The sequence below is a fragment of the Momordica charantia genome, assembly GCF_013281855.1.
Source record: "Momordica charantia cultivar OHB3-1 chromosome 5 unlocalized genomic scaffold, Mcharantia_2.0 BLBB01000005.1, whole genome shotgun sequence".
Classification (NCBI taxonomy): Eukaryota; Viridiplantae; Streptophyta; class Magnoliopsida; order Cucurbitales; family Cucurbitaceae; genus Momordica; species Momordica charantia.
In genome coordinates, this window is record NW_028275163.1 from 9,478,571 (window position 1) to 9,485,328 (window position 6,758).

Genomic DNA, 6,758 nt, shown 5'->3' on the forward strand with positions numbered 1-6,758 from the left:
AGTCCAGTTTTTCTTAGTAGAACAAAGCATATTGAAGTGGATTATTATTTTGTGAGGGAAAAAGTCGTCACTAAATTCGGACCCACAATGAAACAAGTTGTTGACATCTTTACCAGGGCTCTCTCCAAAGACGAATTTCAAAGACTTGAGGAACAAACTAGGACTGTATGAGATACACTATTTAGCCGTTTTGTCATGACACTATGACAACACTTATTTCGCTATTTATCTTTGGTCATTAAGATGAAGTATTTTCATGAAGATTTCAAGCCAACTACTAGCCATATTTCTCAATTATTGACTTACCAAACAGAGGCATAACAAAACATTAAGGTAGTGGGTTGGAGCTTTTATTTATTTCCTTGTATAAATTATTTCTATTACTCTCTTACCTTTTATATTGTCTTTATGTTGGGGCTGTAATCAAAACATGCATGGGCAGGATACTTTCCTTCTCTAGCGTATCAGAATTATGCTCTCTTAATTGTCTAGCCGTTAAGGTCATTTGTTTTCTTTTCTGTTGTTTATTCGTGCAAGTATTTATAGTCATTACTTTGTAATTTTTGAATTCAAGAAGTGAGAGTGCATTTTCAACAACAATTCTGTTTCGAATTCTTTATCTAATGCTTCCTTTTCCCTCATATGGGAGTTGATTTTAAGCCTTAGATTCCAACCCTCGAGCGAAAAGAATTTAGGCTACGTCTTAATACTTCAACATAGAGGGTTTGGCTGAGTAAGGAGACCTACAAAATCCTACAAGGAGCATGAAGAGTTTGTTTTTAATTCTAAATAGAGATCTTGAAATTGAATTAAAGATTAAGCCTAACTTACTCAAGAGAGAATAATTGAAGGATAACTATTTGGTATCATTTTACAAAACAATTAAGTGAAACCATATTTATTAAATCTACAGAATATTTTTTTCTTCTTTTATCTTTTCAGTTTAAATTTCAGAATCTTTTAAATTTGATAAGGTTAGGATCAATCAGCCATTTACAGTTACCTAAAATTTTTACCGGCCTAATCCGAGAGGATGATAACTTTTTTTTTCCATTAATATTGTTAAAAGCTTGACATTGTACACTTTGGATATTGCAAATTGTAAATCAAGAATTATTTAGTTTCACTCGATATCGCGAAGAACTCGCTTGGTCTTAATTTAGAGTTTATTTTTTTTTATAATATAGTTTCTTTCATCTCTTATTAGTATTCTAGTTGTTGTGTATTGTTTTTCTTGTTATTTATGAAGTATGCATTTATGTAGAAGTCTGAATTCAGTATTCTTTATTTAAATTATGACCCTTAATAACTACTATAGTAAAAAACACGTGTGATGCATGTAAATAATAGAAATAAAGATAAAACTTTACGTAGTATTCTAACTTTGGTATTATTAAATAATAAAAATAATTTTATTTAGTACACAATAACGAAATAATTTTTTCTTTTAGTACACAATAACAAAATAATTAAACCTTCATTGTTCTCAATAATTAACCCTTCATTGTTACTCAATAATTAACCTATCATAAAAAATAATTAACTCATTCTTTTAACGATTCAATAATTCTTGAGAAATTAAATTGAGAGTAAGTAGATAGAGTGAATTAGTGGGATGGGAAGGTGGGTTAGAGAGAGGGAGCATTTCGAGAGACCATAGGGATGAGAGAGAGATTTGTATTTGAAGGCATAGTGGAAAAAATTAGAATAAAATGACAAATTAGGGAGAAAAAGTCTCTCCCTATTTTCTTTTTATATATAGTAGAGATGAATGGCAGGAGTTTTTGACTGCTCAAGGACCGCCATCATCAATCAATTTTTATTCTCCAATACTAATTTTTATGTTAATTATGGTTTTCAAGGAAATCAAATGCCTAATATTACCATTTTGAATCTATGTATTAATGAAATTCTTTGTATGGTGATAGAAAATATATTTGGAACTAAAATTATCCCAAAAAATTAATGATGTTTATAAAGGTCGAGAGATAGGAGAGAATTAGAGAGGTGGGATGAAGAGAGAATTTGATGAAGGTTTAGGAAGAGAGATAGTTTTTTATAGAAATTGAGGAAGAGATTTATATTTGAATGACAAAATTGCTTTTAAGTAATAGTAATAAAACGATAAAGTTGATGTGCATGTTACGTGTTGCTCACCAGTATATTAAAATTTATTTATGTAAAAAAAATATACTTCATGTGAATACAATTAAAATTGAAATTAAATGTATAATAAATAGAAAGTTGGAATTTTCTACCCTCCATAATTCCATTTAGATCTTTTACCTTTTTTCTAACACTTATTTGTGACCCTTCTATAGTTATTTGTGACCCTTTTCATCTTTTGCAAATGTGAATTACCATATCATCATCAATTTTTAAAAAATCCAACGATTCCCCTTCCTATCTCGGACTCTATCTCATGCTCATCTGTCGCCAACTCAAACTACCACACTTCTCACACTTCCGTACTTCCTCTATCTTGGAGTCATCAATCTCACATCGTTCTTTAATGAAAACCTTCGGCTGCGTTGAGGTTAATATACTTAAATTTCCCATGAAAATTTTTGTTGTTTTTTCGTTAGGTTTTAATTTTCAACGTTATCTAAAGCAGCTAAGTTATTTGTTGTGTGATATCCGTTGAATGTTGGGGGTTTGCATGTTTTTGCAAGCTTTACCTAGGATTCAATCTTGGATGCAAGCTCGGATTCGATCCCGGATTGTTTCGGTCAGATTGAAGAGGGTGCTTGCATCCAGGATTGTTTGTTGGCTTGCAGAATCCAAGATCAATATTGGTTGATATTTGCCTTTCATCCCAAGTCTGTATTCTCGCTTTGTATCGAGCAAGGATGGAAGGCAGAATGATGGCCATCTTGATCATCTCAGATCAAGATAGTCATCATTATGCCTTTCATCCCAGTTCAATACGCACCGAGATGAAAGGTAGAATGATGGTCATCTTGATTCGAGATGGTTCTAGGCAAAAAAAAAATATTTTTTTTTGTTAAATGGAACGAATCTTGTGTTGTATATTTAATTTTATATTTTTTTATTATGGATTCGAGACTTAAGATCAATCGTAAGGATTGGTTTCGTTAACAAACCTCACCCGTATAAAAAAACCACTTGACACGACCCGTCCCAAACACTTACTAGTCCTAGAACGAGTCGCGCCGACCACAGACCCTGACTAACTACGAAGTCAGTGGTCAACGTCTTTCTTTCCTTTGACCTGAACTTTGACTAACAACTCCGAATAGATGCACAATAAAATATTAATCTTAACCAAACAATCATTCTTACATCCATTCTATACATTCTTTTCCTATCAACAGAATGCAGATAAAATTTCTTACAAACCAACTAAACTACATACAAAGAGATATGCAATTCTTGAACAACTCGGGGTGGCAGAAGCTGAACTAAATTCTTCTTGAAACTCAGAAACTCAGATACTCAGGTACAGCCTGGGGGGAAAACAAAACATAAACAGTGAGCTGAGAAGCTCAGTAAGTGGTAAGTTAATAAGAAATATTGTCGTCAACTTCCTTTCATAAACAACTGAAAATTCAGCTCTTAAAACAAACATCATAAAACTGAAGTAATAATCATTCTCATTAAAATTCCATAAAATTCGAGTAAAACTAGAGCAACGTTATACATTTCATAAAACTCAGTAAACTTCTCAAAATCAAACTTGTAACAACAATTTCTTTACAGACAAACCGAAAAGACAACACTCCCAAGTCCAGGATTCGGACCAGGATTCGGAATCCGGATTTGGCCCTTATCGCCCCAGCATTCCCCTGCATCCCCTGCGACCTAGTTACGCCAACTTCTCAACATGCTCTAAAACACATTCTAAAACATATAAAACATTCTTCTTCAAACATAAAACAGATAGATAAAACTCAACACCACACATGTATCCACATTCTATTCTGGTCTACTAGCGTAGAGTAATCTCAATACACACAGCAGAATAATTCTGGTCTACTAGCATAGAGTAATCTCAATACGCATAGCAGAATAATTCTCTCAACACGTGGAGTAAAATGGTCCCAATGACCTTCTATTTCTGGGTATACTATAGAAACACATTCACATAGCATACGGGTAATCACCTGGATACAATAACATGGTGGTTTGAAAACTTCTTTCTCAATCTCATGGACTGTTCTGAAATTCTTCTTTCCTTCTTTCTAAGAACTTTTCTTTCTTTCTCAAATGATTTCTAAAATCTTTCTTTCTAAGAACATTTCATGAAATTCTAAAATCATTTTCTGAAATCTCTTTCTAAATAATATTTCATATCTTTCTTCAAATATTTCTCTAAATCATAAAACATTTCTAAATTCTCAAAAACATTTCTAAATTCTCGAACAAACACATTTTCTTTCATTCTTAGCAGAAATGCTAAATCATACCTAATATATAATTTCTCATAAATTTTATATCAATAGGTATCTAAAACCATTTAATAAAATAACCACTCACAAGTCAATAATAACCAAAACATTTAGTAAAGTAACCACTCACTAATCCTTCAAACTCGGTCGTCCTCCGTTCCAATTTCTGCTCAACTTGAAATATCGATTCAATACCAAATTAATTCATGCTTTAATCCAATTTAACTTTAACATATTTTTGTTTCCAATTGAAATTACATTATCTTCCAAATTAATCCACATAAATCCAATTTTATAATTCATTGTCCCTCTTCATTAACAACCCATCATTTTTCTCTCTCATACCATTTACAAGTGGGTCCCACCAAAACCTATTGAATTTCTCTTTCCTTTCACCTTCTCACGTGATTTCCCCTTTCTTTTACCCATTCATTTTTACTTTTCTCAATTAAATTCTATTAAAAAATTCATCTCTCTCTCTTCCCAAAAACTATTCATCTTCTTCTTTCTTCTCCAAAACCCACGAATTTTCTTCCTTTCTTCCATCCTCTTTCTCTCTTTTTCTTTCTTTTTCTTCAACCAAGAACCACATAACCTCAAATAACTTGTCCTTCACAAAACCCACAAATGAAAGGAGTCTATTTTCGAGAATCTCATGGTTTAAGACACTGAAACTTACCCAAAAACAAGCTTCAAAACTCCAACCGGTTTTAAAAAAACTCTTCCTTCCTCCTTAGCCGTACACCACCTTCGATTTCTTTCTCTTCCTTGTTCATTCTTCTTCTCCTACGTTGTCTCTCTCTTTTCTTCACACTTCTTTCTTTTCTTGCCTTTTTCCGTTCTTATGCTTTCTCTTTCTTTCTTTTTTATTTATTCTTTTTCTTCCCCTCCTTTTCTTTTCTTTTTAAAACACCTGACACCCACCTTCATTAATCAACAACACACACACACGTGCCTTTCTAAAAAAAAACTTTCATTTCTTTCATTTCTTTTTTTTTTTTGCGAAATTACCAAAATGAGCTTCCAACTAAAATTCCAATTTTTTTTTCTTTTTCCCTTTTTTTTTTGTTTTTCACTTTGAAACGGTCCTTACACCACTGCCAGTATTAAGGCCAAGTTAGCCCTAACCCAGTTAGACATGTTTAAACAAACATGTTTTGGTCCATTTTTAGATATGGACATTATATTTAATGGTCCATAGATCCATCACCTAGTGTTGAGAGAGGTTGAGAAGCCTAAGCATGATGTCGTTACCTTTGACTTGTTTGGGAATAAGGTGTCCTTTAGCAAGTGGGAGTTTGACCTAATCACTAGGCTTAGACACAAAATGAATAGGTTAAATGATGATATTCCTAGCCGAAGGCTTAGAGCACAGTATTTTGACGATAAGGTGAAGGTTAAGTGTTCGCACTTTTGGGGAAAACTTTTACAGAACTTACTTTCAACAATTACGAGGATGCTATAGAAAAAGGCATAGTTTACTTCATATAGCTTGCTATGATGGGTAAGGAGAGGGAGCACTTATGGATATGAAGCTATTAGGAATTGTCGAGCAGTATCAGACGTTCTGTAACTACACTATAATACGTTCTGTAACTTTGGTTTTAAAATGATATACATGTCGAATTATAATATCAGTCTGTAAGGGGTTTATACTACTTAGTTTTACATGTGACCTATAAATTGTTCATACGTGATTGTAGTATCCTCTGTCAAGCCTCTCGTACGGCTACCTACATAACCCTTTTCGTTATGCTCCTCCAATGAATGTTATTAAAATACAAGGAATCATGCCAACAATATTTTAAAAACTAGGTAAGGTTATGAGATAATGTACCATTAAAAAAAAAAAGAGATAAGCATTGAACAATGCATAATTTTTTTTAAAAAAAAATCGAGCTTTCATAATCCTGGATTGGTAATCTTTGTCTGGGACAAGATTGCCAATAATGGTCTCATACCAAGATTGCCTAGTCCTGGACCAATGTTGGGTAATCTTGGTCTAGGACAGTATAACATTAGTCGGGGACAACATGTCAATCTCGGATCTGGATTGGACATGTAGTCCCAGATATGCATTCCAAGTCTGAGATTGAACATTCCAAGTCCAAAATGTTATGTTTTTTTTTTCTTCTTTTTTTTTTTAATGCAGCCATTGAGAGGGTAGAATAGAGGAAGAAATTCAAGTATGAACAAAACTGGAATGATTCAAAGAAATTCAACAATTTGAAAGTAAAAGTCATTGTAGGACCTACCTACCTTGTGAAAATATGAGAACAATGATAATCAGTAGTGATAGGGGGCTTCAGTTAAAATTTAGTAGTTAAAATTTAGTAGAAATAATTTATG

At 32.7% G+C, this 6,758-nt stretch overlaps 1 long non-coding RNA gene across 1 annotated transcript; it reads right to left on the minus strand.

Annotated features, from left to right (window-relative positions):
- Window positions 1-3,259: 3,259 nt before the first annotated feature.
- On the minus strand, window positions 3,260-5,330 carry LOC111024906 (uncharacterized). Its single transcript, XR_002603411.2, has 2 exons — window positions 4,540-5,330; window positions 3,260-3,467 (listed from the first exon to the last, which is right to left on the minus strand). It is a non-coding gene; the product is annotated as an uncharacterized LOC111024906 (long non-coding RNA).
- Between the last annotated feature and the right edge of the window lie 1,428 nt (window positions 5,331-6,758).